This window comes from Triticum dicoccoides, chromosome 3B, assembly GCF_002162155.2.
Source record: "Triticum dicoccoides isolate Atlit2015 ecotype Zavitan chromosome 3B, WEW_v2.0, whole genome shotgun sequence".
NCBI classification, from domain to species: domain Eukaryota; kingdom Viridiplantae; phylum Streptophyta; class Magnoliopsida; order Poales; family Poaceae; genus Triticum; species Triticum dicoccoides.
Window position 1 is genome coordinate 472,518,453 of NC_041385.1, and position 7,734 is coordinate 472,526,186.

Genomic DNA, 7,734 nt, shown 5'->3' on the forward strand with positions numbered 1-7,734 from the left:
CTTTCACCACTCACCCCTGGGTGACGTGCTGAACTCATTAAGGTCTCTGTCCTTGTCAGGAGATTCTTGGCCGAACTATGTCCGGCTCGAGTGGGGAGCGGACGATGAAGAAATTCGTCCCCCACCCACCACCCATTTTATAGCCGCTGTCGATGACTTAACCGGCGTGCTTGACTTCAACTCCGAAGACATCGACGGTATGGACGACGATGCAGGAGAAGAACAGGAACCACCACCTGTAGGGCGATGGACAGCCACCTCATCATATGATATTTACATGGTGGACACCCCTAAAGAAAACAATGGCGATGAGGCAACGGAAGATACCCCTTGGGGAAGCAATCTAGACACCGGTGTCATCGGCGCCGCTCCAAGCCCCGCCATAGCAAAAATAGTGATACCGGCACAAGAGATGACAATCCGGAAGGTGTCGAAGATGAAGAAAATCCTGCCCAGCCAGGCTTCGAGCAGGCCAAGCAAGAGGATGGCCAAGCTAGCCCTAAAGAACAGGCAACTGATGGAGAATCAGAGGACGATAATTACATGCCTCTCTCCGAAGACGAAGTGAGCCTTGGCGACGAAGAATTCATCGTGCTCGAGGATCCCGTCGAGCAGGAGCGCTTCAAACGCCGGCTTATAGCCACTGCAAAAAGCCTGAAGAAAAAGCAACAATAGCTTCAAGCTGATCAAGATCTGCTAACTGACAGATGGACCGAGGTCCTGGCTGCCGAGGAATATGGACTCGAGCACCCTAGCAAAAGCTACCCAAAGCGCAGGCTGCTACCTCAACTCGAGGAAGAGGCTTCAAAGCCCACGCTACCAGCGCATGATGCGGTTGACCGGCCACCCCATGGCCACGACAAAACGGCGTACCAGCCCGAAGTCCAGACCGCACCCCGCCGCCAATCAAACGATAATACCAAGGCCCGGGGCTACACGAAGGACCTGCGAGATGTATTGGAAAACAAAGCAGGACAGTCAAGATCGATCTACGGATCACAGGGACGCGCCCCAACGCGTGACAAGAATCGTCACGCCGGATACACTAACAAATCCGGCCGGGCCGAATACAATGAAACCCGGCACAGAGGCGCCGCACACCCCCTATGCTTCACTAATGAAGTAATGGATCATCAATTCTCGGAAGGGTTTAAACCCGTGAACATTGAATCATACGATGGCACCACAGACCCTGCGGTATGGATAGAAGATTTTTTTTCTCCACATTCACATGGCCCGCGGAGATGATCTACACGCCATCAAGTACCTCCCACTAAAACTAAAGGGACCGGCTCGGCATTGGCTGAATAGCTTGCCGGCAAACTCCACCGGGACTTGGAGAACCTGGCAGGCGCATTCCTTGATAACTTCCAGGGCACTTACGTGCGTCCATCGGATGTTGATGATCTAAGTCACATAACTCAGCGGCCCGGAGAGTCAGCCAGGAAATTTTGGACCCGGTTCCTAACCAAAAAGAACCAAATTGTCGACTGTCCGGATGCTGAAGCCCTAGCGGCCTTTTGACATAACATCTGTGACGAATGGCTTGCCCGACATCTCGGTCGGAAAAAGCCAATGTCCATGGCAGCTCTCACAACACTCATGACTCGCTTTTGCGCGGGCGAGGATAGCTGGTTGGCCCGTAGCAACAATACAGCAAGCAATCCAGGCACATCGAAAGCTAAAGATAGCAATGATAAATCACGGCGCAACAAACACAAGCGCCGCAAAAACGCTGATGATGCCGAAGATATGTCAGTCAATGCCGGATTCAACGGCCCCAAGGCCGGTTAGCGGAAGAAACCATTCAATAAAACAATTCAGACCCGTCCAGTTTTGACCGCATACTTGACCGTCCATGCCAAATCCATGGCACCCCTGGAAAGCCAGCCAACCACACCAACAGAGAATGCTGGGTCTTCAGACAAGCCGGCAGGTCAGGCGCTGAGAACAAGGGGAAGGGGTCTCAAAGAGACGATGACGACCAAGAGCCCCGATCACCGAATATAGGAGGAAAGATGAAATCCCCTCCCCAGGTGAAAATGGTGAATATGATACGTGCAAGCCACATTCCCAAGTGGAGACGTGCACTAAGGGAGATCTATACAATCCACCCAAAGTTCAACCCATGGTCCTCTTGCCCGATCACCTTCGACCGTAGGGACCACCCTACCAGTATCTGTCATAGCGGTTAGGCCACATTAGTCCTCGACCCCATCATTGATGGATTCCACCTCACACAAGTCCTTATGGATGGAGGCAGCAGCCTGAACCTGCTTTACCAGGATACAGTGCGCAAAATGGGCATCAACCCTTCAAGGATCAAGCCCACAAAAACCACCTTTAAAGGTATAATACCAAGTGTAGAGGCATGTTGCACGGGCTCAATCACACTAGAAGTGGTCTTCGGATCTCCGGACAATCACCGTACCGAGGACTTAGTCTTCGACATCGTCCCCTTTCGCAGTGACCATCAGGCACTGCTCGGACGAACCGCATTCGCTCGGTTCAACGCGGTGCCACATTATGCCTACTGTAAATTAAAGATGCCCGGTCCACGCGGCATCATCACGGTTAATGGTAGAAACAAATTTCCCCTCCCGGCCAAAGAGTCTACCACCACTTTAACAGCAAGAACAATGAACGGCACCTTATGGTCGAACCTCGAGTCGAAGGCAAAGCTCCCGGACACCAACAAAGGAATCCGAACTACTGCGCAGCAGGATAGCCCGGCCCACCCGGAGATAAATTAAAAACACTCCGGAAAATGATAGAACAAGCCACATGCTGCGGCTCAACCGCCAGGTGGCGCAAAACCATTTCTTACGATTTCTTTACAAGTTCATCTCTACGTAGGCCATGATGGAAGGCGTGGGAACAGTTCGAGCGTGTTAGGGAATCTCTAGATATTCCCCTGTAATCATCCGACTACACCCCGGATCCGAACACCACTCCCGCACGCCTGGTATCACCAGGTTCCGCAATCATATTTCTTTTTATCACATCACATGTACTCATACGAATTGATGTATTACTCAAATACAACATGTGGATTTATATGATGCTCACCTGTTACTACTTCTTATTTAAAATTCCTTTGTTAAAAGGTGGCTGCTTATCGCAATATGCCTCAATATGCCAGGGGCTTCATCACGCCCATACTACGGTAAAAAAAAGTCCGAACACCTTCACGGTAGTTCGGCACCCCGAACTTATAGCATTATATGCATCAGCTCTGAATCATGTCTCGGGTCAATAGTTGGGTTTGCCCGGCTCCTATGTTTTCGTACCTTACGTTCCGCTATATCGGCTAAGGTAGCACTGGGAGAACTACTGCGATTGTGTCCCGGTTCTTCCGGACAAGCACCTCGGTAGAGAAAGCCAAAAACTGACTGTCATGATGTAGCGAGAGTTGGTCAGCTGTTTGAGAGGTTCTAAAATCTTTAAGGATTTCTTCCGCATAATTCTATAACTAATGCAGCGTGCGATGGATCGGCCTTTTCCGATCAGGCGCTTATAGAGCCCCTCGTGCGGACTTCCGAACACTAGGGGCTGCGTCTAACTTCCTCGAAACAACTCCTATGGCTAAGTGAGAGCGATAAAGCCCTATAATCCAATTGCCTGGTTCGCTGTGCTGAACACCTCCTTTAGGGACCCAAAACTGGGATAAAGAGTGCTCAGGTTTATCCCGAACACCCCCGTACTCACTACATGGGGGTGGAAGCAGACGACTGGCCGACTCTCAGAATTATTATATACAACGGCCGCACATGATGAAAAACATTCATACGACAAAGCAATAGATGATAAGAATGCTCTTGTTCAAATATTACAACGGACGAACATGACCGTGTTCATGGAAATATAATGTCCTTGGTGCATTGCTCCACCGCAAGGCGGGCTCCTTTCAAGACACCTTCATAATACAGTTCGGGCTTGCGGTGCTCCTTCCCCTCCGGCGGTCCACCGGTCATCAGCTTCTCCGCATCCATCTTCCCCCAATGCACCTTGGCATGGGCAAAGGCCATTCGCGCACCCTCTATGCAGACCGACCGCTTGATGAATTCGAGTCGAGGGCAGGCACCTACAAGCCGCTTCACGAGCCCGAAGTAGCTGCTTGGAATCAGCTCAGCAGGCCACAACCAGATAATTAAATCCTTCATGGCTAATTCGGTCGCCTTGTGCAGCTCGACCAGCTGCTTCAGCTGATCGGAGAAAGGCACCGGATAATTCGGCGCCAGATACTGCATCCAGAAGAGCTTATCCGCAGTATTCCCCCCTTCGGCTCGGTAGAATTGGGTGGCATCAGATATGTTGCGCGGCAGCTCCGCAAATACCCCTGTATACATCAAAACTCAAGATTGTCAAATTTGATTTTCTCATCTCCTATACTTGCTTTTTACATAAAAAGCCTTACCAGCCGCAATCTTCCTCGCCTCCTGGATTTCCTTCAGGGCACCTTGGGCTTCGCCCCGGGCATCACTTGCGGCTTGGCGAGCCTGGGAGAGTTCGGATTCTTTCCCTACTAAACTCTGCTCTAGGGTCTCGCATTTCTGCACGGCCTCTTGAAGCTCTCGCTCAACCTCAATAACTCTGGCCTCGTGCTTCTCATGGAGCACCTGCTCTGCGGATGCTTTCCTCTCGGCTTCGGCCACAGCCTTCTTCAAGGTCTCAATTTTGGCCGACGCCCCTAGAGCACATTATCAAAAGATTGTTATCATGCACACTCATCCTTTCGTGCTACATAAACAAGGTTTATACATACCTTGATTCTCCTCCAGCTGTCTCTTCACTTGGCCAAGTTCTCCTTCGGCCCGCTTCAGACTACACCTCAGTCTGGATACTTCCGCAGCTTGAGAGGCTACAGTCGCTATAGATACCTGCTGATTAAAAAGAGTGATAAATATCATCAAGTGAGTCTCTTGCGAACACGAATTTGATCCCCTGTCTGGTTCTTTCTTTCACCGAACAGTGTACCAGGGGCTGCTATCTATACCATGACATTCTCCCAAGAACTCATAAAACATACCTTAAAGCCTCTTATGAGGCTGACACAGGATTCGTTCAGTCCACTCTCAGCGGACTGAATCTTCTCAATCACCGCACCCATGAGGGCACGGTGTTCATCAACGATGGAGGCACCCTTCAGCACCGTCAATAAAGTATCCGGCACCCCTGGTTGAACAGAGGCGGCTGGTGGATGGGACTCAGGGACCTTATGGGTCTCTAGAATCGTGTCCGGCTTGGGTCCGGATTCAAGATGACCTCCGCCGTCGACACCCACAGGATTTTTCCCTCTCGTGTAACCGGCCCCAGAAGTATGGCCTCCTGGCGCCGCCTTCGCAACCTTCCCCCCTCCTCCGTGGCCCGGGTCCTTCTGGGATGAAACCTCAGTTTCGTTCCTATGTTTGGAGGAGGAGGCCTTCAGGGGTGTCCCGCTCCCCATAGAGTCCGAACACAGCAGACCCTCTGACGAGGATTGCTCGACGCGGGGCTTCGCCGGACTAAAAAAGAAAAGCACGGCTCAGATTAGAATGTGATGCCATGACAAGTCCGGACGCATGAGTGTGTTCGGATGTTATGCTTATGAGTTCACCAGGGGCTCGGCCCTGGGATCCCACTCCGGGCTGCTATCGGTGGCGCCGGTGGACTCCTCTTGAAGAAGAGTTTTTCCCCTCTTAGGCGAATCGGCCTCCAAGGAGCTGGAGGCCGTTCTTTTCTTCTTCCCCCTGCGAGGGATTCGTCCTCCTCCTCCCCGTCCTCTTCAGAGGAAGAATGGGCATTGGAGTCTTCGGATTTTGTGTCCATGGTACCACGGCGACGGAGGCCGCTCCTGGTCTTCTTGGCTTCCTTCTCGGTCTTTTTCTTCGGCGCTTTATATGGCGCCAGGACCAGCATCTTTGTCAGGAGTGGGCCGGCCGGTTCTTCTGGCAGAGGGGCAGGACAGTAGATATGCCCTGCCTTCTTCGCCCAGCCCTAGGAAAAATGATGGGAAATACGTTAAGTGTCTCCCTGAGGATGTACGGACAGAATACATGAATTATCAAACATTCAGTTGCTTACCGAACTTGTGGGGCGGGACAGTTGGTATCCACGGTCCTCGGTGGAGTCCGGCCACGGTTTGCCGGACTTGAAAAGCACCTTCCAGATGTCCTTGTGTGTAGAGCCAAAGAGCTCTAGCAGGGTCTGGTGCTTGGCCGGGTCGAACTCCCATAAATTGCAAGCTCGGTGTTGACATGGTAGAATCCGGCGAACCAACATCACCTGGACTACATTGACGAGCTTGACACTCTTGTCTTCCATGTCTTGGACGCGCGCCTGGAGCTCTGATAGCTCGTCAGACGAAGCCCATCTCAGGCCCTTCTCGTGCCATGACGTAAGTCGCAGGGGGGCACCGGATCTGAACTCCGGAATGGCGGTCCACTCCTTGCCACGCGGCTCGGTGATGTAGAACCACTGCTGCTGCCACTCCTTGACGGAATCATTGAAAGTCCCTGTCAGCCATGTGACATTGGGCATCTTGCTCACCATGGCACCTTCGCATTCGGCATGCTCGCCGCTCACTACCTTGGGCTTTACATTAAAAACCTTCAACCATAAGCCGAAGTGCGGCGGAATGCGGAGAAAGGCCTCGCACACGACTATGAATGTCGAGATGTTGAGAAAGGAATTTGGGGATAGATCATGGAAATCAATCCCGTAATAGTACATGACGCCGCGAACAAATGGGTGGAGGGGACCCTAGCCCGCGGACAAAATGAGGGAGAAATACCACCCTCTCATGGGGTTCCGGGGTGGGGACTATCTCTCCCGCTGTCCAAAGACGGTGGCCAATTCTCTTGACCAGATACCTGGTCCCCCGAAGCTTTTTGATGTCCTTCTCCCGGACGGTAGAGGCCATCCACTTGCCTCCTGCTCCAGATCCGGACATCTTCGGGAAGCCTTTTTGGGCGAAGAAGAGAAACGCTTGGGCACTAGGGCTCGGGCGGAAAGGAATGGATGAATAGGGAAGGGCGTGGGTGAAAGGGAAGACTCTCATCCCCTTATAAAGGCAGCAAATATCCTGTGCCTCCCCACTTGCCCGCTAAAATCGCTTATTCCCCAAACGCCATGTTTGATGGCACAGTTGGGTTACCCATGTCTATATTGATGAGGATACCGTGATAAGGGGACACGATCTCTGCTTCGACAAGACGTGCCGATAAAACCACTTCGCGATATGTGCAGTGGCTGGTTGTGAAAAACGGTTCGAATAATAACCGAACCATGGCGTGATGTCATGCTATAAAAATTTGTCAGTAGATTAGATTTGTGGAATATTATACTCTCTACGGTGGAATGTGGAATTTGTTTTGCAGAGCCAGACACGATCCTTGTGTTATAAATCTCTTACGAAGAATTCGAAGGAGGAACCCGCCTTGCAATGTCAAAGACAATCTGCGCGTCGGACTCATCGTCATTGAAGCCTGGTTCAGGGGCTTATAAGGGAGTCCTGGATTAAGGGGTCCTCGGACAACCAGACTATATACCTTAGCCGGACTGTTGGACTATGAAGATACAAGATTGAAGACTTTGTCCCGTCCGGATGGGACTCTCCTTTGCATGGAAGGCAAGCTTGGATATTCAAATATGTAGATTTCTTTCTCTGTAACCGACTCTCTGTAACCCTAGCCCCCTCCGGTATCCATATAAACCGGAGGGTTTAGTCCGTAGGACAACAACAATCATAATCAT